Genomic DNA, 27198 nt, shown 5'->3' with positions numbered 1-27198 from the left:
TTTTCATGCAGGGAATACCACAACAAATGCATGCTCCTAATAGGAGTAATCCCACACAAATGGCAATCAGGATGTTCATTAGGATGGAACCCCACCCCCCTAAACAAATTCTGGAAAAAGTCCGTCAGAGGGTTTGGGCCTGGTTTGGTCATGGCTGACACTTGCTGTATCACCTCAAGGTGGTCGTTTTATCTCATGTTGAGGATCAGGTATATACGCACAGCACTCTTCTTTGATTAAAGCGCACATACCACCTCTCGCAGCTAGGGTGAAGTCAAGACCCATACGGTTCTGGAGCACTACAGTTCTCATAGCATTCAGTTCATCAGTTATCAATTCAAGATCAGAAAAAGTTGCATTACTCATTACTTTGAGAAGTTTAGACAGTTTTCGCAGCTCCCAAATTGATTTCACTGCACCATATGCAGGTAATATGCCTGCCCATGATATGACAGCATCACTCAAGTCCATGTGCGTCAGCTTGGTACCCACGGTATGATGGTCTTTCCAGCCCACCTCGATCTGTCCCACTGGATTTTCAGGCTTCCTGACAGCTTTCTTGGCTACATCTCGGGTATTTCGAATATATTTCCTTGAGGCAAAACTGCAGTGTGTCGTATGGCCGGAACCAGGTACCCCAAAAAACAACTGCCGGACCAATTCTCAGATAACCATTTATATGCTTTCTTACCACACACAAAATAACAATCCTCTACCTTAGTAGTTATTTTGCTATGAAATGGCTGAACTGCATGAAACATTTTCCTTTCTATTACAGACAGTTGCTTAAAAAGTACAGGATTACGTTGCACTTCATCAATAGTCTTATGCATGGACTCAAGAAATGAGTCATAATTCGAATTACAAACTGTATCCATTCTGTTTGCTTTGGTATAACATTTGTAATGTACAGTCACATTGCACCTGCTCCAACCCACTTGAATTGTGTCATTCTTATAAAAACATACAATTCCCTTTTGTGTCACAGGCAAATACAGTGCTACCTTATCATGTGCTTTGATAGCTACGGTGTCATAAACCAAATTTTCCCAGGTCTCATTGACCCCTAGGGGGACTGCAGTCATTAATAACCCCCCGTATGCTGTTGGTATGGCTGTGCAAATCCAGCAATTCGAAACATTAAAAGTCTCAGCATACACACGTGTAATTGCCTGATAAGTGTTAAAGTTCGGGTGCCAGTCTATGGTCGGCTCATCACGTTTGATCAGTTCAACTTTTGTGGCTGGGAAAAGGAAAGGCCCCAACAAAAAGATCAATGTTATCACTATAGCTATCAGAATAATTATGCAAGTTTTCTGAGGTTGTTCTGCATCTCTGTTTGCTCTATACCTGGTCATTTTGTTCTCGTTGTACAACAGTAACAAGGTTTTTGTCCAGTTCAAAGTTCTTAACCAGTTTACAGTGTGTCAAATGAATCCAGGACGCTTGCTCCGTGATCTTGACTGAAGTGGGTGTCGACAGTAGTACCTGGTACGGCCCTTCCCACTTCGGTGAACTCCAGTTCTTTTTCTTCACCACCTTCACCCAGACCCATACGCCTGGGGCTACTGCTGCTTCCGATGGTCTGGGTTGCTCTTTATCTGAAAAAGAATTTAACTGCAAAAGTTTGTTATTCAAAAATCACCTCATATACCCTGCAAGTGAACTGTCAGCCTCCTGCTCTGCAAGCATGAGAGGTTTCCATTGAGGTGTATAATATGCCCTCCCAAACAGAACTTCAAAAGGAGTTAATCCTTTTGCATTTGGAACAGTTCTCATGCTCAACAGTGCCAGAGGTAAACAGTGCACCCAGTTCTTTTGTGTCTCACTAATCAATTTTCTAAGCTTGTTTTTCAAAACCCCATTATGCCTCTCTACTAATCCTGCAGATTGGGGATGGTATGCACAATGATTTTTCAGAGAAATCACAAAATAATGGCTAAGTTGTTGTATAGTTTGATTTGCAAAGTGTGTGCCATTGTCACTATAAATCTTTTCCGGTATGCCAAATCTAGGAATAATTTCTTTAACGAGGACTTTTGCAACAGTAGCTGCATCTGGATTTTTAGTTGGAAAAGCTTCCACCCATTTGGAAAACATATCTATAATGACAAGGCAGTACTTCTTATTTTCGCATTTGTTCAGCTCTATAAAATCCATACAAATAGTATGGAATGGATACAGTGGTGTAGGGAAGCTCCCTTGCTTAGGTTTCAATGCCCCTTGTGCATGATGCTTGTTACAAACATGGCATGCTGCACAAAAATTTTTTGTGTAGTTTGTAAATCCATACGTCGTAAACACTCGATTCACTAACTGTACCAACCCCCCTTTATACATATACGAGACTACCACAGGGATATTGTGAAAGTCCAACAATATTCGCACAAGAAGTGTGCTCTTAAGGGAAATTGCACTTTACTGTGTGTGGATTTGTTATCCTTCCTAATGTGGATGCACCTCACTCGTGTTAGTGGTGAGGACTGAGGCTCCTTGATTGCTGGGCCAGTGCATGAGTGTCACAGCAGTGACCCCACATGCTGTTGTAAAATGCTTTCTCTAATATCAAGCAAGTGCATACTCACCACACACACACACACACAGACACACACACACACACACACACACAAACATACACACACACAACAAAATGGTAATAGCAGTGCCCCACATATTGTTGTAAAATACTCTCTCTAATATCAAGCAAGTGCACGTGCCCACACACACACGCGTGCGCACACACACACACACACACACACACACACACACACACACACGCACACACACACACACACACACACACACATCTCCCAGTTGAGGAGAACCACTACTTATCTAAGTGCACAGACTAGAGAACACAGGACTTTATTCAAGCATCACAGCACAAGTCTGAATTTTATAAGGCTGCAGGCCAACATACAGTGGATAACATTTGCATTGGATGTTGGAGAGAAGATGCTGGAGAGGCTTGCATAACATGGATATGTAGGCTTGTGGAAGTGTCAAAATATTGTCAGACCATGGAACTGGAGTGGCAACTGTCAGGTACAGACTTATGCACTTCTGGCTAGGTAGACACACACTCCTCCCAGTTGACTGCCATGAGAATAAAAACCCTGCCTAATTACACAGGCTAGAGATTTCAGGAATTTACATAAGTGCAGTGGCACAAGTCTGACTTTTACACAGTTGCAGGCCAACTTATAGTGGATGACATTAGCAAGATATGTTAGAGAGAAGATTGGTAGGCCTGCATGAAATGGATATTTAGGTTTGTGCAAGTGTCAAAATACTGTCAAACCATGGAACTTGAGGGATAACTATTAGATACAGACTTATGCTGCTCTGGCTATATAGATATGCATACCCCTCATAATTGACTGCAATGAGAAAAGAACTCCTGCCTCAGTACACCGCCTAAACAACTCAAAAATTTATGCAAGCACTACAGCACAAGTTTGACCTTTACAAGGCTGCAGGCCAACTTATAGTGTATGAAATTGCACTGGATGTTGGAGAGAAGAAGTTGGGAGGCCTGCATGAAGTGGATGTGTAGGCTTGTGCAAGTGTTCAAGTTCCGCATATTACCAGATTGATGAGTGAAGAATGAGTAGTATGTAGTGGCTGTGTTCCAATATGCAGGTATAGTTTAACAGACAGCTTTACAAACTATATACAAACAGGTAGCCACATTACTGCATATGTTTGAAAATCTGAATGTGTATTGTCATTCTAAAGATGTACATAATATATAACACAACATTTGTTATCAATTTATGTAGTGTAGTTTATATATTTGTGAACAAGTACTGGGAGACCAGGCGTGCAGTCCATAGGGGAGGTAACAGATGGCTATATTGTACATATGTGACATATTCTTAGATAGGGCCTTCATTTTTTATGTTTTCACATTTAGTTTCATGGCATAAAGACTAAATGGACAGTAAATAAAACTAACGTATGCTATTATTTACATTGCATAGTTCAAAAGTTAGTAGTGGGTTTGTGCGATGGCTGGCAAAATGTTTGCACATTTCTACTACTTTACGTTTGCACATAGTTAACCAATATGCAAATGCGAGCCAAATTGCTACAATTATTAGGGTTAGTACTGAGTGCATAAAACACACCTGCTGCTTGGCTAACTCTGGGGCAGCAGGTGTAAATGCATTGACACATTTCTTTTTGAGCCCAGATGATACTGGGTTTGAATCCAGATGTATGAAATACTTTTAAATAAATAGTGATAATGCAATACAATTCATCATTGTTTGTAATTGGTATGCAATGCCAAACTCCCCCCAAACATAGAGGCCAAAAAGTGAAGTGCTCCATTGGTTTTTCTTGGTACTTATGTGTGTTGTGTGTGATTCTATTTTTTGACCATATTATAGGTGTTAAATTGAGTAGGTAGGAAAAGTGGTGAAATTAGGAGCAATAAGGGGGAAGAACAAAGGGAAATAAATACAGGAATGTGCAGGATGAAGGAGGGAAAGAACCATAGCTCTCCATTTCTTTAAAAGTCAAACCTACAAATATGCACAGAAAATTAGCTGAATTTGCACTGTCATCTCCATAAAGAGGGGTGACAAAAACACAATCATGATGTATAGCCATTTGGACAAAATCAAGTATATCAAGAAGACGTGTGCAAAATGGAGAGCTATGTATGGGACTATATTTTTGTGAGACAGGTGCCCATTTTTTTTAATTCAGTAAGAGAGGAATGCTGGGTAAGGAACATTGGTATTTCTGGGTCAGTTAAGTTGGGTAGGTGAGGAAGCAAATGGAAACTGTCAGAAAAATGTGTATTAATGTGTGTGCTTAATGCTGCTTAGAAACTAAGTTAACACGTTTTTCATTCTATTTTATATGCACTATTTTATATACAGTTGAGTTTCATATGAGACTAAAAGATGCTTTTTGAAACTGCAGTGTGCTTTCTGAAACTTGCAAGATGCCCTCTGACCTAGTAATTGCTAGCACAGCAATATTCATGTTTATGCCTTTTGGAAATGTACTTGAGAAGCAGGTGATTATCTGCTAGGTCAGGAATAAATGAATGAACAATGCTATATTCTGTAATGTAATGATTTTAAACAATCATCTCTGTTCGAAGTATGAGAACATGCACAGCTGCAGACATTAGAGATAACATAGACAAAGGACTGTTAGAGAAATTAACTGCAATCTATACTTGCTTTGTGCTCGAATTAACCATAGTACCTTGAATGGCAACATTGCATATATCTAACCGGTAGTACCCAAGGCCACGTTGTTTTTCTTAGGAAGTTTCTCACAAAAATTGATAGTACCAGCAGAATATTGTAAAAACAATCACTACGAAATGATGATGACAAAACTTGTGATTCACTACGTCAGCTTGGTAGGCAATGTCTTATTAGAAAATGTATAAAAATGCCTGCATTTCCTGATTCTAGTTAGACAAACTCTGTATTAGCACGTTTTTGTCTCCTTGCTGCAAGATTAAAGTGCCTTAACCTGAACCTACCATGTATTGATCATTTTTAAAGTATATTTTTCCTTTGACAGTTTGGTCCTTCGAGCCGGATATATCTCTCACTCTAGGCTCAGGTCAGAATTGAGCCTGGTGGCATGTACCCGTACGGAGAAGTGGCCACATCGGCTCTTCTGCTTTGAAAGACCTCTGACTGAATTGTCATTCGAAAGAGGCCAGCCACTGTTTCTCATCTGGGATTGGAGGACAAGTCAACATTCCGGTGGATCAACACACGGAGGGTCAGGTAAGGAGGAATTTACCTTTTTTCTGTTTTAGATCAGGGACTTGTTACAGTATTGTTTTGTCAGGGAGATTTGCATGTGCAGATCAGGGACAAAAAGATTGCTGTCTTGTCATAGATCAGGGAAACAGAATAGGTAGGCAGTTATTCTAGATAAACTGTGAAAAGGTGTAAAATCATGGTACCACGTGATAAAAAGGGTTACGTAACAATTTCTAACTTAGCTAAGGCAACATGGGAAATCAGTGCACGAAAAGTTCCCGAGACCCGCCCTTAACTGAAGACGTGAAATATATGCAATTACAGCGTGCCGATAATGTTAGGTATTATACAAAATGGGTTGATAAATACAAATTTGACGGTAATTTAGATAAACCTTCACTTATTAAACTTGTTAGATAACTTAAAACAGACGCGAAAGGTCAGCTAAAAAAGCAACGACAATTAAGAGTCCCTCAGGCACACAGGTGGCTTGAGGAAGCAAACCGCAGGGAACAAAAGATTAAAAATTCAAAAGCAATGTCCTTAGATAAAGAAGACAATAACTTGGTAATAGCAACAGCCCCTCCTCCGCCCCCTCTGCTTCTCTTACCAGAATATGAAGCGAGTGGACAAGCTGATCCACCTCCGCTATACCCAGCTGTTCCTGCAAAACCAAAACCGTTTGTCAGAGATCCTATCGAGACCAGGTCTTGAACACACAACTTAAGAGCGGATAATGAATTATATGAAATGAATAAAAATTCACAAGCTATGAGTGGAGAAGAGATATGTCCACTCATAGAAGTACCAAATCCGCAGGCAGGGCAGGCAGGACAGGGTCCAACTCTTCTAGTATATAGACCGTGGACACCGGAAGACATCCGGAAAGCCACAGAGGGAATTCCCCATCTAAAAGTTAATTTTAGAAAATTCTTAGAAGACTTACAAGGCATGAGGTTAAGTTACCATTTGAATGGAGAGGAATTAGAGAAAGTAGACAAATCGTAGGTCCAGATTGGCACATGATCAGTGGCAACTGGAATCCCCATGATGCAGAGCTTAGGCCACTCCCACATAGTAACGCAGAACTGGACAACAGAGTGAAAGGTCTGACAGACCGAATCTCTGAAAAATGGAAGCCTAGGGCTGATTGGACTTGCATTAATCAATGCATACAACAAGAAGGTGAAACTGTTGATAGATATTATGCCAGATTTTTAGAATGTTTTAATAACCATTGTGGAATGCAGGTACCTGAAGACCAAATACATGATTCCCCATATGAGCAACAGTTAAAGAATGCATTTTTAAAAGGCAGTATTGCACCCATTAGCAGCTTTATTACAAAGCACATGGTAGATCATCGTACAAGTAGATTACAGTCACTACTTGAATATGCAAGACATGCCGAAAGGCATTTTAATAGCAAAAAGAAAAAGAAAACTCAAGTATTTGCAGTAGAAGACAGATCAGAAGTCTTTGTAGTACAAACTGGGAAGAAGGGTAAGAAAAATACCCAGGGAAATAAACAATCTGATAAATGATCAGAAGACTTTGAAGAGAGAAAGAAAAGGGGTGAATGTTTCAAATGCGAGAAAAAGGGACATTTAGCAAGGGATTGCAGGCAAAATAAGAAGGTAACCACAGAAGACAAGGAGGGTGAGGAATGACTATATGATAGTCAAGAATCACTGGATAGGAATAAACAAGAAAAGACAAATGCAAATGTGATAGAAGGGGTAGAGGATGTGACAGAAGAAATAGAGGATGTAAATGAATTCACAGATAATGAAGAAAATGAAATTTTGGACTTAGCATTATTGAGCCTAGAGCTCTACTTAGCAGACACAAAACCGGAAGTTACACTTCTGGTAGAGGGGAGGGAAGTTAAATTCCTGTGTGACTCAGGGGCTTCACGGACCCTGATTCATCCTTCCAAACTACCAGAAAATTCAGAATCACTTGACTACATATTAGTGAAAGCAGCTAATGGACAGCTGTATCAGGAGCCACTTTCCCATAACATAGCAATAACTGACCCAGTTTCAGGGATGTCCCAGAAAAGCAAAATTGTTGTTTCTGCAAAATGCCCAGTGAATCTTTTGGGCAGAGACCTAATGCAGATATTTGGCATAGCCGTAGTTCCAACTATGCAGGGTATGGAAGCACAGCGACAAATAGGTTCATAGGTTCATAGGTTTATACTAGGCTATCTGCCCTAAGGCATTTATAAGCCTAGCCCAAATTTTTGTGGCTTACGCCACCCCTTATATGAAAAAATACTGTGCCCATTAGTTTGTTGTGCCTCTGTCCAGCAGTGACACAGAGATGATTCCCGGGGTAAACCTACGATCTCCCATCCACAGGTCTAGATTTCTCTTGAACAGAGTCAGCGAGGTGCTCTGCCTCACATGGACCGGGATTTTATTCCACAGCATAGGGAGTCTCTGAGTGATAAATCTATCCCTCCAGCACGTCCTATTTATATCCGTGCTAAGGTTTAAGTCACTTGCTCTAGTGGTTTTGGTGGATTTGGATTTTTGAGGTGGAGCATGTCCATTAATTCCGGGTTGGACATGGCCTTGTATGTCAGGCACATGTCACCTCTGAGCAGACGGTATGCGACTGAATAGAGCTGGAGTTTCTTCAATCTGGCAGCATATGACAGATTTTGGAGTCCCTTTATCCTTTTGGTGAGGAACTTTTGGGGTCTCTCCAATTGCTGCAGATGTCGGGTGAGATACATCCCGAATGGGGCATTGTACTCGATCATTGGTCTGATAAGTGAAGAGTACAGGGGAACAATGACCTCACTAGATCTGGATGTGAATCCCTTCATGATCAGGTGGGCAATGTAGAAGGTCTTTCTAACCACTTTAGCAACGTGAGTGTCAAAAGAAAGGCCACTGTCAACCTGGGTCCCCAGGTCCCTGATAACCTCTTCTGTGCTTAGTGGATTGCCACCTATATGGTAGCTTGGGGTTACCTTGTTTTTCCCGAAGGGTATGACTATACATTTTTTGGCGTTTAACTTCAGGCCATGGCTCTGGCACCAGCTATCTGTTTCCGTGAGTCCCTTCTGAAGGATATCCGTGTCCGATGCACTTTCCACTATGGCGCCCAGTTTGCAGTCGTCTGCAAACTTTGTCAGCCAAAGTCCTCCCATGTTGGCCTATACTTCTGAGAAGTAGATGCCAAACAATAGGGGGCCAAGGACCGAGCCCTGTGGGACACCACTTGTGACCGGCTTGGAGTCTGTCACAGCGCCAGCAACTCTAACCCTGTGGGTTCTGTCCTTAAGCCAGTTTGCAACCCATCTTGTGAGATATGGGTTTACATTTAAGCTGGTAAGTTTTTCTACAATACCCGAGTGGGGTATTGTGTCGAAAGCCTTTGCAAGGTCAAGGTAGGCTGTATGGACTGCCTTTCCCTCATCAATGGCCTTGGTGACTGTTTCGAAGAAGTCAACCAAGTTCAAAAGGCATGATCTTCCCTTGACAAAGCCAAACTGGGTCGGGTCCAATGTCTGCAAGTCCCCTATATTTTTGTTTATGAGCTCCATTATGATCCTCTCCATAGCTTTGCAGACTAGACTTGTTAAGCTTATGGGGCAGTAATTACCAGGGTCCGTAGAGGCGCCACCTTTGTGGAGTGGGACCACAGTTGCCGTACGCCACTCCTTGGGCACTTATCCTGTGGTAAGGCTGAGATTAAACAGCTGCCTTATGTGCGGGTTTAATTCCTCATTTAGCTCATGTAGCACACAGCCGGGGACACCATCCGGTCCCATTGATGCTGTGTTTTTAGCTTTAGAGAGCAGCTTTCACCTGCACATTTGAGATGTCCGGGAGGCTACACTCGGCTGGGATAGTTATCTCTCCTTTAGGCGGGGAGGGGGGGTGAAGTTTGCACTGAACCTGTCTGCCAGTATGTTGGCAATGTCTGTGGGTTCAGTGATTTTTGTATCATTTTGGACTAATTCTGAGCATATCTGGGAGTTTCCACCCAGGTTCCTAACACAGCTGAAAAAGGCCTTATGATTGTCCTTTGAATCCATGGCAATTTTTCTCTCAAAATTGGCCTTAGTTGATTTTATGAGTGCTCGTATTTTTTTACTAATAATGATCAGGGGTGACTTCCCTTTTATGGATTTTGTTCTATCATGTAATAGCTTTCTCCTCTTATTGTAAAGTTTGTTAATGGCTGGGGTCCACCAGACTGGACGTTTGCCCTTTGTGGAAAGAGTCTTGGTTTTATTTGGGATTGCCTGATCCATGCAGTCCTGGAGGTGTTCATAGAAGGCATTTGTAAGGGCTTCCACAGCTTGGGTTGTGGTTTCCTCTGGCTCAGGGGCCTTGAAGGATACCACACCAGTCTTGAGTAGTGTGAAGTTTGCTTTAGAGAAGTTTTTCACTATGGTCTTTTTTGTTTGGGGTGGGGCCGGGATGTGGATTTCCAGTGAGATTAGTTTATGATCAGATCTCACCAATGAGGGATATACTTCCGGTGTGGAGCATTTTGTCCCCATGTTTGTGACAATGAGATCTAGTATATTTTCTCCTCTCATGGGAACAGTGACTAGCTGTTCCATGGCATTTGAATTTATGAACTCCAGGAACCGTTGGGCTAGAAAGTTAGGGCTTGAGTAATGTTCCCAGTCTATATTCGGGTAGTTGAAGTCACCCAATATGATGGTGTTTGGAGATACATTTATACCCTCCAGTGTCTTCAGGAAGGCTGTGTGGGTTTCCTGAGTTTGAGAGGGTGGCCTGTAGCATGCTACAATTTGTAGAGAAGTTTTGCCTATGGTTAGTTGCACCTGGATGGTTTCTGAAGCTTCGTGCGTTGCCACCAACCTGGAGGTGTGGGTATCCTTTATGAATATGGATACACCCCCTCCTTTTGTGGTGTGGTCCGGGTTTTGGGGCCGGAACGCATGATATGAGGTAAAACCTAATAGTGCCGGGGTGCTCTCAGGAGCCTTGAACCAGGTTTCAGTTACAGCACAGACATCGATGTTCTCTATACTGAGAAGGGCCTTGAGTGCGTGCATTTTGAGATTTAGACTTCTGGCATTGAGCAGCATTACCCTCAGTTTCTTCCCATTTTTGTTTTCTAGGGTGGTAGGTTTAGAATTTGAGCCTTGCCTAAAAAAGGCACTATGGGGGTGGCAAGAGCCTTAGCCAATATCCGGAATCCCAGGGGTGACAGGTGCAAGCCGTCCCTTGCGAAGCAGCATGGCTTGTCAAGCATGTCATCCCAGGCAGACAGACACTGGATTCCCTTTGAATGACACCAGACATTAAGCCAATTGTTAAAGCTGATCATCTTGTCTCTATATTGTGGCATCATTCTTGGTGAAGGAAGGATACTGCTCAGGGTTAGGGTCATACCTGCCTGGGCTACATAATCAGAGAGCTCCTCTATGTCTCTTTTCATGTAGTCCAGGGAGGTACGTCTCAGGTCATTCACACCAGCATGGACAATGACTGTGTCATATTTGTACTTGCCGTGGAGTGACCCGAGTGCTTTTGTTATGTGGCGGATTCTAGCGCCCGATAGGCAGCTTACTGTGACCCTGTCCTTGTTCAGCCTGGTGAGTGGGACGTCAGTGTGTCTGACTATGGAGTCACCTATGACAAGTATGTTTGGTGTTGTATTTGGCCTTAAGGGCTGTGACTGCTTTGCACACTGCTTTTGTGGTTTATGTGTTGCTTGTGGGGTGTCTTGAGGTAGCAGTTGTTTGGGTGTCTGCTTTGGAGGCCTCTGCTGTTTAGGTAAATTTTTACTCAGAGCCTCCGAGTATGTCTTTGTGTGTTTATGTGTTTGATTCAGTGGAGTGGTAGCATTATGTGAGGCTGGTTTTGTGGTGTGTGTAGTTGCCTTCTCCTCCTGTCTGGTCTTGCCAGTCCTGAGTTGAGAGAGCTCAGCCTCCAGTTTGGTTAAATAGCTGCATCTCTCGCAAGTATTTGTGTTATGTGGGAGGAGGAGAGGGTTGTCTGTGTACATGAGGCAGTTATAACTGACCCAGTTTCAGGGATACTTTTGTAGTGCGACCGGAGGGTGAAACATTTTATTGGTACAGCCAGGCCTTAGTTATGACTGGTCCAAGGGCAGTAACCGAAGAACTGATGAACATAGCCATCAGTAAATCCCCCTCCCTTGATACTGATAAACAGCATTTGTTGCATTGCACTCTATATTACTGTAACAGAACAGGACCTGATAAAGAATATGAGCAAGAACTGTTTAGAAACAATGCTAACAGATTAGTATTATGAAATTTGTACTGGGACACAGAAGGAAACCGTGTAGTAAGCTGTTCATTGCCCCAGAAATTCCTAGCACTTTACAAATCTAATTGATTACCACATGTAAGTTTAACTAAAGATAGAAATTTGAAGTGGGCAGACCTAGGAGAAAAAGTCACAAGGTGGGAAAAGCAGACAGAGTTAGAACTTTCCGAACAAGGAGTACAAAAGCAGAAATTAAATTGGATAACACAGACACACCCAGCTGTACACTCACAGGCAAGTGAGGATAGCTGAGCAGCGCACTCACTAGAGGAAGAGGAAAAAGCCTTGCGAGACATACCAGAGACTCTCTGGTCAACAGGGAAATCAGATGTAGGATTTATTCGTACAGCAGGACCAGTTATTATCACGCCAAAATCAGCATTTAGACCTCAAAAGAGACAGTATCCCTTAAGAAAGGATGCAGAAATAGGAATCAAACCTATAATAGCAGCCTTACTTAAGGAAAGAGTCTTGATAGAATCTCCTGATTCACCATGTAATACACCCTTATTTCCTGTTAGGAAAGCAAATGGAGAATGGCGTATGGTCCAAGATTTACAAGTTTTAAATGACGCAATTATACCCAGGGCACCTACTGTGCCAGATCCACACACTTTATTGAATGATTTGAAACCTCAACAAAAGTATTTTTCTGTGGTAGATATTAGCAATGCATTTTTCTCAATACCGATACACCCTGACAGCCAATATTGGTTTGCATTTACATTTCAGGGGAAACGTGCCTCCCTTTCTCCCTTTCTCTTAAGATCCCTAATAAGACTCCCCACTGGCCCAGCTATAGGGTCCAGATCTCAGCCTAGTGTTCAAGCTAAAACCTCCAGCACCCTATCTGTCCAACCAGTGGTTTGTGTCCCTGCCCAAGTAGCTGACAAGCACACACTTTGGGATATGAGTTATATAAAAACACACAGACACTCCTAGGGCAGGCTGGCACAGGTTCTCCAGCTATGCCCTTTCTGTCCAGGTTATAAAGTAGTAATCACCGCCACCAACCACTAATGTCAGCTACTAATAAGGCCCTGGTCAAAGGGTGTCCAATTATTACTGTGCAATATTATTATCCAACTGGTAAGTGTGACTGAACAGAAAGGATTATTTTGGGTTGCTTGGACAGTATCACTATATACATGCAATGTACTCTAGAGCTTAAATTATCTCTACATAAAGCAGCCACAGTTGAAAGGTTTAAAAACGTTTAATAATACATAATAAAAACACAAGACAATACTTCTTACTACACAGTGCTAGCCAAGAGTTCAGAGATCACAGAGAAATGCTCGGTCAACAAATGTAAAACAAAATAAAATAAATAAATAAATAAATAAATAAATGCTTAAAATAATACAGTAAAATAGTTCTAGCATCAGTACAGAAAAAAAAAACAACTAGTCTAATAGTCCTGTTCCCTAGCTATATCTAAGAAAAACACAGTTCTAAAATAAACTTACATATAGAACACAGACAGAGTGTAGGTGATGTTGGATGTTCTCAAGACAAATGCAAAATCCTGTGAGTCTCTCTGTCCTTAAATTGAGAACACAATACCACTGACTCATTTCAGATTACATCATTATTTTCTGTTTCCCAGGTTACCAGAAGCTCAGAGTGTAACAGCCCTTTTGATCTTGCACCTAGTCAGGAAGCTACAGCAATAAAATACATTAGACATGCAAATTCTAGCAATTAACTCTAGTCTGAAAACAAAAGCAAGAATTCCTTCATCCAGACATCTTGGCTCCGGGTTTTGTGATCAAACAATTATACAATTCCTGACTTATCAGCTTTCCTACAGCAGAGTGCACTGTTGTTACATTTTTGCAGTTCAACATTTAACACCATTTTCTTCAATTTAAGGGAACAAGCCTGTGGCTTATATTAGTATTTATAAATGACAGAATTATCTACAAAATTCTATCTGTCTAGGCTGGCAGCGTTTACCTATCTTTACAACTGCTTTTACCATTTTTTGTCACCAGCACTACTGATGTCATCACCTATAAACTGTTGTCTGACACTGTCCAAGTCAGATTTGAGCTGTGGTGCTTGCTTGAATACAAAGTTATATTGTCAGTTTACTTAGGAGGGGTTCTGTTTTCACTGCAGTCAACTGGGAGGTGTTGTGTGTGTTTGTACACTTGCTTGACATTACAGAGAACATTTTACAACAGCATGTTAGAAACTGCTTTTACCATTTTCTCCTCACCAGACACTGATGATGTCATCACTTATAAACTATCTGACACTCTCCAAATCAGACTTGAACTGTAGTGCTTGCTTTAAATAAAGACTTCTCTAGTTAGTATATCTTAGACAAGTTGTGGTTCTGTTCTCACTGCAGTCAAGTAGGAGATGCGTGTCTGTGTACACTTGCTTGACATTAGAGAGAGTGTTTTACAACAGCATGTGGGGCACTGCTATTACCATTTTCTCCTCACCAGACATTGCTGATGTCATCACCTATAAACTGTTCTCTGGCACTCTCCACATCAGACATGAGCTGTGGTGCCTGCCTTAAATACAGAGTTCTCTAGTTGGTGTACTTAATTAGGCAGGGCTTCTGTTCTCACTGCAGTCAACTGGGACATGTATGTGTGTTTGTGCACTTGCTTGACATTAGTGAGAGCATTTTACAACAGCATGTTGGACACTACTACTCCCATTTTTTCCTCAGCATACTCTGCTGTTGTCATCAGCTATATCTGATTTGTGGATGTGCAGTATTACCATCAGGCCAGGGTTGGAGACTGGCCTGTAGACCTGGTACAAGTCAACTCATCCTATACGATACAGATTACAGTGACAGGGCTTTCAGTCTATCCATAGACATCATGGCCTAGTTAGTATGCACTGTATTTCTTGGTAAGAAACTCCTGTGGTCAATCCAACTGCTGCATGTGTCTGGTGAGGTACATGAAAAAGGGGGCATTATACTCTATTAGGGTTCTGATGAGATTCGAGTACAGTGCTGTTATATTATCCTCAGATTTGGATATGATGGCCTGACTTATCAGGTGCATGACTTTTCATACTGCTGTCGACAATTGGTGTTTAAAGTTCAGATTGCTATCTTTGTGTGTTCTCAGGTCTTGCACAACTCAGTTTCAGCAAAGGAGCGCTCTCAATGCTGTAATTAGTGGGGAATTCCACTTTGTAGAAGGCCAAAATAATGACACATTTTTGCATTTATGTGTAGGCAGTGTGGCTTTGACACCAATCATTTGTCTGTGTTAGCCCCTCATGTAGTATGTTATCATTTGTGGACTCAATTATTGTACCCAATATGCAAGAATCAGCAAACTTGGTAAGCCAAAGGCTGTACACTTTAGCCTGGATAGTTGAGAAATACATTCCAAATGCTAAAAGGCCCAAGCATAAATCCCTGGAGTATGCTAGTGATGACAGCTCTACTGGTAGACGTTGATTCACCAACTTTCACAGTATGTGTTCTGTCGAGGAGCCACTTGGTTAACAATCTAGTGATGTAAGGGTTAATCCCTATCTGGGAGAGTATCTCAATGATACCTGAGTGGGGGATTGTGTCCAATCTTAGGCAAGTTCAAGATAGACAGCATGCACTGTTCTTACCTGCATCTAGGCTTATCACACATAATCAATGGGCTGTGGCAACATCACAGATTGCCTATAGAGTGACTGAGAATATACACCTACCTGACACAGTTGGTTATACACTTCAACATACCCTCCTCACAGACTATTTTCCTGTAGAAAGGTATACATCAACATGCATCTATCTGACTGGGGGGGGGGGCAGCACCTGATGCATGCATGTATAGACACATCCTGACTCTCACCATCTGTGAGGTAGACCTACATATCATCATGAACCTTTTCTAAATTGACACTAGTAATATCCCAGCTGTGTGCTACAGACATGTGTGAGTTGTTAATGCTACATCCATATCTGTTACATCTGTTATATGTCCTCAAAGAGGTCATTAGGGGCTTGCATGGTGACAATGCTATCATCTTGTAGAACTTGACCAGGCCAAGGCATTTGAAACAAATCCACACTGAGACATTCACTCAGCACTGTCAGATGTGCCCATAAACACCTATACCACTAATTAGGTAGATAAGTGGCTCACATACATGGCATTTAAATATGCTGAAATGTGTAAAGTGACATATGTCTCAGGTCCAGTGATCAGGTCTGTACATCAGGGCTGTCTGCTATGCCCTCTCCTGTCCATTATTTAAGTCACATATGTCATGAATGACATACACATGCTGTGTCCAAACAGCTGTCTGAAGGACTACAGATTGTGGGTATTCATTGACTCCAACTGTGACATTAATATAATACAGACAGTATCAACACACACCAAAAATTGCTGCCACAGCCATAACAATGCATGAGATAAAACAAAAACAGGAGGGATTGGCTACATTATGAAAACAAATGCACAACCTAAGGATAATGTAGATATCACACCTTATAAACAGAGTAACTGGTATGTGACTTGTGTCTTTGGGTAGATGGTATGTGGAATGTCCATCAGCAAGTGGTCCCAGTGCTGACTACTGCCTTGTATGTAACACAACTACTGAGTATGTGAAGGACATCCACATCAAAGGCCATAATACCTCCATAGTTCACAGCCTTCATCACATCAGTGACTGAATACAATGCACCCTTCTTCATGTACCTCCCTACACATCGTCCAGTGATGTGTAACTACTGTAGTGTATCACCTCTGTCACTGTGAGCTGTCACACATCTTACTGGCCATAATGTTTGATGGTGCAGAACACTCATCAAGGTGTTACACCAGATGCATGTCTGATACATGTTCTCGTGATGCACACAGTACATACATAGTTGTTTGACAGCATTGATGGCATAGGTTACATCCATGACAGTCTGGATTGTGCCATATATATCTGCCATGAACACCAGTAAACTAGCCTGTATTGATGATAATATTGCATACAGGTATAGCAGTGTGACTTCTAATACCTCCAGCAGATGTTACTGTGTCAGGACAGTGTGGTTAATTACCCTCATAGATTGCTGACATGATATAATAGTTGTACAAGTGTGTTTGTGCAGAACTGTTTATGATCACTCAGAATGACATATGTTATGTCAGAGACAAGGGATTACTGGTAGTATTATTGTGATATTGCCCATAATTATGCATGCTTCTTTTACTGTTGTCCATGAACCTGTAACTGTGTCCCACTATTTGGAGACCTTTGTTGACTTACACTCATATTCAGACAAATCTGTTTGCACTGCATCACAATATGCACCCTACCCCAATTGTATATAACAGCTGTGATAGATGTCATCTGCATTGTTCATGTAAGGATGCTTATCTCACAAAGCCATCTTCTCCATCATTATGCCACTTTGTATGACAGTGACATAATACACATTTTCACTGTGTAGTTTGCACTCTACCATACTGATATGTGATTAGTGCTCCTGCTACAACTGTCTTTCATTGACATGCCTTCATCTGCTGTACATTAGGATGTTTCACCTGTCCTCTTTCCCAGCGGTCATTCTTACAATTCATCTGTGTGTCCCTATTCAATGCACACACGTCCCCTGACTATTTGTTTTACATGGCACTCCATGTACCCCTACAGATCATTTACACAGCTTTTGTACAGAATGCCTGTAATTGGATTTCACAATACTCTGCACTGCATACAATGTCCTGTACTGTATTTAGACCATATACATTATAATATGTTAAGCCCTGGTAATCAAGGTGGCATTCTGCACAATCCCACTAACCCAGTTTGCTCTATAGTAGACAAGTTTGCTATCTGTGTTGGTATATATGGTTTCCTGGCCAGTGACACTGTTGCTAGCCACAAACCATGTGTGTTTGTGTTTAAACACGGTGTGCAACATTAATATGTAATTAGTGCTGCTGCTCGACATGCAAACACAAAAACTGTGTGTACTCAAAGCCTACACAGAGTTTAATGAATCCCAGCAAATATGTTTAATGTATGCTCTAATTAAATTTCAAACCATCCTACAAAAGCAACAAAAAAGAAAGAAAGGGAAAAAAAGATATACAAAGCCACAGACTAGTGTTATTGAGATGGTAGCATTCTTCTAGCTAAATAAACAGAATTCTGATCAATTATTTTTTGGTACCAAAGTAAGCATCATCTATTACTTTCTTCAGCACTAATACAAGTTGCGCATGTGATTTTCAGGCATTACCCTTTCCAATAATCATTACTGCAGAAGCAGTGCACATTTTGTCATTCACAAAATTAGAGTATTCCGTTCTGTATAAAACATCAGCACTTGGAGGCTCCACTGCATTTCCAGTACAGTTGTGCAAGCACCCATCATAAGAAGCAAATGCCTGCAAATGGAATTGTATATACAGGACTGATGCCCACACAATGACTCTTGCTCCAGGAAATATTTCTACATGAGTACTGTATGAGACCACAGTCATGCCTTCGTCAAACTGTCATCTCTTTCTCTATGCAGGTGTTTCACATAAGCTCTGAGTTCCTCTCAGCAAACTCATATCAATATAAATAATGTAAGGCAACCTAACAGCAAACAAACAGTGCTCCACATATATACAGCATATTGTCAGTGATGTTTGCATGTGGCAATCTGTGTGGGTGCAGCTCCTAAAGATAGATTATTTAAAATGTTAAAATGTTAAAATGCATAATGGAGAAATATATATCTATATATATATATATATATATATATATATATATATATATATATATATATATATACACACACACACACACACACACACACACACACACACACACACACACACACGCACACACATTTTATCTTTCTAGTGCCTTTAGTTTTAAAATTGGGCTAATTGAAATATGCTTATTCAGGCCTGGCCAGTTCCCGGCATTGAAACGTAATTGCCAGTATAATTCTCTTTTCTCAAGTAATAGTGACCATGCACCAGCCCTCATGTTGGTACTGATATTGTCTATAATACAAAATTGGAACTTATGGTCATTATACTCCAAAACATGTTTGCTAAGAGAATTTGTTTCTTTTTTATTCCTTATGTCATATAGGTGTTCATATATGCGACTTTTTAACTTTCTATCAGTCTTGCCTATGTAAAAGCAAGAACAGATGGTATGGCACAGTAAATCACTTTCTCCAAATTACAATTGTATTTCTGATTGATATTGACATATTTGAGAGTAGTAACTCTTACCCAAACCACAGGTCAGGTTCTATGAACAAATGCGGCAGATGTAACTATTGCAGTTCAATTAAAGAAGGCAATATTTTTGACATTAATAATATTGAAATTAGAATCAGAATTATACTGGCAATTACGTTTGAATGCCAGGAACTGGCCAGGCCTGAATGAGCATATTTCAATTAGCCCAATTTTAAAACTAAAGGCACTAGAATGATAAAATGTGTGTGTGTGTGTGTGTGTGTGTGTGTGTGTGTGTGTGTGTATATATATATATATATATATATATATATATATATATGTATATATATTTCTCCATTATGCATTTTAACATTTTAAATAATTCACATGTTCAGTATTTATGTTAAGTGTATTTATTTCTCTTAACATTTTCTACTATATCTAGTTTTTAGTATTTAATCACACATATTTATTGTTTTAACACATTCAACATATTTAAATATTTATTGTAAATTGTCATTTTTATGAAGCAGTGTTTATATATAGTGTGTTTTTAGGGTGGTGTGTTCCATGAACTTTTTCAGTTTGCATAGTTTGTCTGCTTTTTAAATTCAGTGACTGTAAATATTGTGCTTTTAATGACATAATTGATTAGTTTATAACTCGGTGGAACTTCCTGTTTGGACTGTATAAGAAAGAAGTAACTATGTGGGGTAAATTGTCTGATGAAGTCTAGATCTTTCTGGACGAAAGCACTCATCCTTGGATTTTTTGTCTGAAGTTAATAAAGTGGATTCTGCATTCTACAACTGTGTGGTGATTTGCAGCCTGCAGTACTTTGAGTGGGTTCAATTCGGCTACTTCTTCTGGCTTTTGTGTTTATTAGCTTTAGATTAGTTTGTAGCATAATGTACTGTTTTAGCTACTTTAGTGTTAATTATGATTTCATTTCTACTTTTTTTCTATTTCAGGCTCATATTTTGATAATACTTTTATTGATTGATTGTTTGATTGACTGATTGATTGCATTGCATTCAAGCCAGCATTGAATGCAATAAGAAATTTAACCTCTGCGATTATCCTTTTAGGAAAGTATGGAATAATTAAGCACAAGTAAATCTTTAAACACCAATGGTCGCAATGGAGAGTGAAAGCACCATCACATTTGCCACAAGAGTTGTATACAGATCTATTATTATTGAAGAAGAACATAGAAAAGGTAGGCCATATCCCTAGGCTGGCAGAGAAAAGGAATTATATTATTGAAGAAGGATTTTAATATGGTGGATATAAGCTGAAGTAGTTTACTCAATGCCACATCAAAAAGTTTAAATATCCAAAGAATTGAAAATGGGGAACTTTTCTAACCCCTTTTTGAAGGATCTGTATAACCCAATGTACCTGAGACTATGATAGATATTATCCTTCATCTGATCTGGAATAAGCATCAAATTTAAATGCATATTTGAAAGATGGTAGGCCTCTCCCTTATGGGTAGGAGTACAGCTGAAAAAAATGTTTGGAGCACACTACTATGCCCATTTCCACTAGCTACACCCCACTAAGGAAATTCTCAATAATAAGTCAGCTTATCTGGACTGGTAAATGTTGCAGACTGTCAAGATAAACTAACTGCAATGGCACCATCTGGGTCACTGGAGTTATGTTCACCCCACTGGGGTCAGTTTGCACAGGTGTTTATGCTCTGTCAGTTTTCCACTGCCCCCAGGAGGAATGGCCAATATGGGCTCAAGTGGAAAGACCGGTTTTGAACTTGCAAACACCACAGACCATAAGCAGGTACACCAGGTCACTAGCCAAACATTTGCAAAGCTGGACCACTATTTTCTAATCACATGCTACTCCTATTACACGATAAAACCTGGGGAAATTTGTGGTTCACTGATAACTGATATATTAATAGTTATACACTAGGTGTATGACCACTAGGGCCTTTATAAGCCTAGTCATGCAATCCAATGCAATTGTGTCCCTATGTATCATGGGTGTTTATTAGGAAGGGGAATGTTAGTTTGGAAGTTTTTAGAGGTTATTTAGTTAGTTTAGGCCTTACTGTCTTCCTCTGTCTATCAAAGACAAGGGGGCCAGACCCGGGGTGACTTTCTGATTTCCCATCCATTAGTCAAGATTACCCTTAAATAGGGTTAAGGATGGACTCTGCTTCACATGGATGGGGAGCCTGTTCCATAGTATGAGGATCCTCTGAGACACATATCTCTCACCAACATGTCTTATTTATGTCACAAGCAAAATTTGAATACTTGGATCTAGTGATTTTGATGCTGTTTGTTTTATGCATTTGACAAAGGTCCATCAGAGCTGGATCCAAAGATGCCTTGCATGTCAGGCAGAGATTGCCTCTCAGTCACCTGTAGGAGAGAAAGTATAAAGATAGGGCTTTAATGTGATCTGCATAGGGCAATGTGTTTATATCCTAGATTATCTTGGTAAGGAACCTTTGTGGGCATTACAACTGTTGCATATGTCTGGTTATGTACATGCCAAAGAGGGCATTATACTCAATGATGGACCTGAAAAGGGCCAAATAAAGTAACACTGTGACTTCTTTCAGCTTGGATGCCATGCCCTTACTTATAACTTGGGTGACATGGAATAATTTTCTTTGGATCTTGGCCACAAGATGGCCAAAGGCCACATTATTGTCTATAAATGTTCCCGGATCCATGACTACTGTGTCAACTGTTAGGAGTGCTGTTTTGATGGAGTAATTAGACTGGATGTCATTTTTCCCAAAAAAGCATTATAATGCATTTCTTGGCATTGAGATTTAGTTCTTGATGAAATCTATGATAGCTCCCATTTTGCAGTCATCTGTGAACTTGGTCAGCCAAAGACCCATGACATTAACCCTTTCATCTGATAAGTAGATGCCAAATAGGAGCTGGCCCAGCATGGAGCCTTGAGGTTCCCCACCCAATCTTGACTTTCTGGGTCCTGTTGGCAAGCCAGATAGCAATCCAGTGAGTTATGCAGGAGTTTATTCCTATTTCAGGAAGTTTGTCAACTATACCCAAGTAGGGTATTGTATCAAGTACATTAACCAGGTCCAGGTAGGTGATATGCACCATTTTTCCATCATCTATTGCCTTGGTTACCTTCTCAAAGAAGTCCACCAGTTTTAGTAGGTATGATCTTCCTTTGGTAAAGCCAAACCTGGGTTGGGTCCAGTATCTGAAGGTGGCCTTTATCTTTATCTTTTTTAATAAATTCTGTGATAATTTTTTCCATGCATTTGCATATTTGACTGGGCAGACTTAGTGGTCTGTAGTTACCAGGGTCAGTTAATAGTCCACCCCTTTGAAGTGTGATAACCATTGCATTCCTTCATTCATGGTACAACCCTTGTTTTGTAGCAAAAGTTGGAAAGTGATTCAAGTGGTCCTGATAGATCATGATTACAGCTATTTAGGAGGCATCCTGGGATATTGTTGGGGCCCATTAAGGCTGTGTTTTTGGCTTTAGCAAGCATGGCTAGGACCTGCTTCCTGTTAATAATTGAGGGGTCATGCTTGTATGTATTTCATGAAGGTAGGGATGGGGGGTGAAGTTTGAGGCAATTATTTTAGAAAGCAAATTCACTACATCATTCTGCTCAGCAAAGATGGCACCACTGACCACCAGTTTGACACACTGATGTGTGCTGGCTTTGAGGTTTTGGATATAGCTGTAGAAAGCCTTGTGGTAGTCTTTAGCCTATGAGGCTATCTTAACCTCAAAATTGGCCTTGTTGGGCTTAATCAGTCCTCTTAATTTCCTGTTTAGTTTGACTAGAGATCTTCTATCATTATGGGAGTTGGCCTTCCTGACTTTAACCATGATTTTTTTTTCCTTTTGTTATATACCCTATTAAGGTTAGGATTCCATCAGTGTGATTTGATTTTAGAGTTTGTTTTGGGCATACTTCTAGATCGTTGGATCAGACATTATTCAGCCAGTTATATGATTGTAAAAGGGTCTATGTGAACAATTCAGCATAGGTTGTTTGAACTTGGTGTTGCTTGTCTCATGCATTCAAAAGAGACAATAAAGCAGTGTATGGGTTCAAGATATTTATTGCACATAAATATGTCAGGAACTGTAATTGAAACATATTTAAGCTAACTGATTCGCTCATTACTTCAGACACACCCGCATGTGGATCTCTATTTATAACTGCATTCATTCTGGCAGACTGTACAAAATGATACTGTTCTTGCACATGCTCAGTACTTATATGCACATACTGTCTAGCTACAGTGGTGACTAGGAACATTACACTCAATGTTCTGCACTCGGGATTGAGAGGGGCATTGAATTTTGAAAAAAACTATCACTTAATAGGGTGTAATTTGCTTTGGAACAGTTCATAACTGTTACAGGGTTTGCTGGGGGTTACTAAACTGATTTTTATTTCAGGGAAGACAGCTTTGTGGTCTGACCTCACCGGTGAGGATATGACAATGGGTGGTGGGGGGCCACACTCTCATATACTGGTGAGTACCATATCCAGTATGTTTGAACCTCTGTTGGGTGTGCACATCATCTAGTCAAGGTTATTTGAGTTAATAATGTCCCAGAACCGTTTACCTATGCGTATGAGGCAGTTTATGTTTCACAGTGTATACAGGGTTAGTTAAAGTCCCTCATGAATAAGGTATTTGCTTTAATGGTGAGTGTCTCTGGTAGATTCCGGTATGACCTATGGGATTCTAGGGATATGAAGGGTGACCTATAGTTTGGAAGGATGTGGTATGGGACTTTTTATGGTGATTTGCACATGGATAAAATCCAGGGCATCATTCTGTTTAACCAATGTGGAGTTATGCTTGTTGCTAATATAGACTGAGAGTTCTCCAGCTTTTGTCCCTGTCTATGTAGCTGAAAGTCAAAATGTGTGGAAGGCACTAAAGCCTTGTACTGCCAGAGTCTGTCTGCACATTTAAACCACATTTCAGTAAGAGCACAGATGTCTATATTCTTCAGAGTGAGGAGAGCTTGTAGGGTGTAAAGTTTCTTGTTCAGGCTCCTAACATTGAGCAGTAACACCTTTAGTTTTATTTGGGTTTTATTTGCTATGTTAGTAAGTTTGTCAATTTAGCATTGTCTAAAATGGCTCTAAGGGGGTGGATACAGTTTTAGACAATATTCTTAAGCATAGGGAAGACAGGTGCAGGCAATCCTTTGCAAACAAATGTGTTTGTTAACCATGTCTTCCTGTGCTGACAAATATTGAATCCCCCAAGAAAGACACCAGAAACTAAGTCAATTATTGCAGTCAATCATCTTTTATTTATACTGTGGTATCATCCTTGGTGAAGGTAGAATGCTGCTCATTGGAAGGCACATAAATGCCTGAGACACAGATTCAGAGAAATCAACAATGTCTCTCTTCATATAGTCTAGGGAAATAAGTCGCAGGTCATTAACTCCCACATGGAGTATGATAGAATCTTACTGGTACCTGTAGTGTAGTGACTTGACTAATCCTGGCTCCAGATAAACAACAAACCATTATCTTGTCCATGTTCATTCTGGTGAATGAGGCATCTGTGTGTCATACAATGGAGTCCCCTATGACAAGAGTGCTGGGTAATGTGTTGGCTTGCCTTATGGGCTTTGTTGTTGGGGCTGCATTGGGTGTAGGAGTCCTTGTGGCATTTGTTGTTGCTTTTGGTGAGTAATTTATAGATTGCTGAGGATAGTTGGTACCATTTATAGGCTTAGGAGGTCTTTGAGGTTTCAGCAGATTGGTTTTAGTGCCTCAGCCTAGGTTGGTCTATGTGTGTGGTGGACACTATATGTAATGGATGTAGTGAGCATGTTCTAGACAACCATAAATGCATGTAAATGTTTTATCTCCAGTGAAATTGTGTATGTGCATCTCTCACATACTGTGTTTGTTTTTTTACGGATTAAATGATTGTGTGTCAACATTAGTCACTTTGTACAATATATCATGATGCCCATATCTGCCAAGATGGTTATGGAGACATTTGGAAATTGCATATCCATGTTGTTCAGACCTGAATTTGGGTGGGCTTCTGTAGCCCATGGACTTGGTTATACGACGGTCTCCTTGGGTGGTTTCTGGGTTTGGCACTACACCAGGTTAGAGTGTACTGAGATTTGATAGTAGCGCTGTTTAATGTGGACACTAGCTGCTCCAAGCTTGTCTCTGCACAATGTCTTTGTTTAAGCCACACTAAGCTACAGGTTTCAGTTCTAAGGGAAGCTTTGTAGATATAATTAATTTTCTTGGAGTTTGTGTCTGTACACAGCAATGCTAACCTCTTGATGTAATAATGCCAAGAAAGAATGCTTGCAAGTGTAATTCTACAATAAAGTTTAAATTACCTTGAAATGGCAATTTCAAGTATTAGGGTCCTTTATAATTATTTAAAGGCAAAATCAACAAATAAAGCAGTAGCACTCTAAGCAGTTAAATGAAGTACAGAACAATAAAGTAAATCTCTTATCTACCAAGGATGGGGCAGGATTAACTCAGGACACCCTCAGAGTGTGGTAAGGGTACCAAACAGATGGGAGCAGGTGACATTTTGTAGTAAGAGAGGTTTATTCATTGCAATACTGGTTTGCTGGGTAGGGGAACTCTTAGTATCATGGAGATTGAAAACAATGGGTGGGAAAGTGCCTAAGTAACTTACACAACAGACAATAGCAATGACAGAGAGGAGGGAGGGACTTTGGAAGTCAAATTACCATAAGGGATGGAAGCCAGAGACACAGCCTTTTAAAACCACACAGGAAAGGGATGGGAGGTTTGGAAAAAACATTCAAACTGGAGCTCAAGTCTAGTGGTTAGAATTTCAGACACTTTTAGCATAATGCCTCAGTGGGGGGGGGGGGGCAGACTCAAAGAACAACGGAACACAGTAGCAAGGTAAACAGAAAGGCACTGTAATGCAACTTTAATTAGGTATATGCATCTATAAAAAGTACTGAAGCAGAAATCCTGGAGCAAAATTCTCAATACCACCACTACTGTAAATCCACCACAGATTAAAGCACCTGATTACTAGGATACAACTTTAAGTGCATATATACAGCTATAAAAAGTACTGAAGCACAAACCCTGTAGAAGAATTCAGAACATTGCCACTAATGCAAATCTACCACAGAATAAGGCACAAGACTATGTGGACATTTACCAGTAACACTATAATTTATGACAAATGAGGCTCAAATCTTGCAGCAGACCACAGTCCTGCAACAACTGTGAAAAAAGCTACAAGGTTGTCCAAACTAAGTTCAAAATACAAAAGCACTATATTTTACATATAATTCTACTTAGGGAAATAGACGTGCAGTATAATGTTTAAACAATGCTAAAATCTTGCAGTAATACACAGCCTTCACAAAACTACAAATGAAGCATCAAGACTAAGGTCCCAGAACAAACAAAAAAAATGCAAATAAATAAATGGACACAAACAGAGAAGTACAAAAAAGTATTACCACACAGGTCACTTTAAGTGCAATTTAAAATATTTAAGCATAATTTGAATAAAAAGCTTGTTTTTTCTTCCTTTTTGATGAAAAGCTTATATCTCACACTTCTCAAACTCCAGAGCAAATGAACCCACTATGAGGTAATCACATTTCGGGATGGGAGGGCTCCCAATTACATTCTCTGGCCGGATAATATGCATAATTCAGTTTGTTTGACTTAGTAATGGGTTCGTTCATGTACCAACCCAGGCTAAGTTGCTGTAGAATTGTTTGCTCTTACTATTCTAGCTCTATCCAACTAATTGCTATATTCAGACTTTCTTAAGTTTGTTATATTTAACTGATTTTTTACTTTAAAGAACCTGTACTTACTGTATCTCTCAATTGTACAGCATATCTCTTAATTTGTCCTTTGAATTATGTATTGTCTGAAATATGTTATTGTTTATGCTGTAAAATTTCTGTAATAGTATATATTTGTAGTCTTAAGAT

The 27198-nt window shown here is 40.3% G+C and overlaps 1 protein-coding gene across 1 annotated transcript in view; it reads right to left on the bottom strand.

The window, feature by feature from the left end:
- RP1 (RP1 axonemal microtubule associated) overlaps positions 1-27198 on the bottom strand; it is a 652673-nt gene that overhangs the window by 349755 nt on the left and 275720 nt on the right. The gene's annotated exons all lie outside the window — the stretch shown is intronic.

Source organism: Protopterus annectens, chromosome 3.part0, assembly GCF_019279795.1.
Source record: "Protopterus annectens isolate FY-2018-M chromosome 3.part0, PAN1.0, whole genome shotgun sequence".
Classification (NCBI taxonomy): domain Eukaryota; kingdom Metazoa; phylum Chordata; order Ceratodontiformes; family Protopteridae; genus Protopterus; species Protopterus annectens.
Note: the sequence above shows the minus strand (reverse complement) of the source record. Positions and strands in the feature narration are given on the sequence as shown.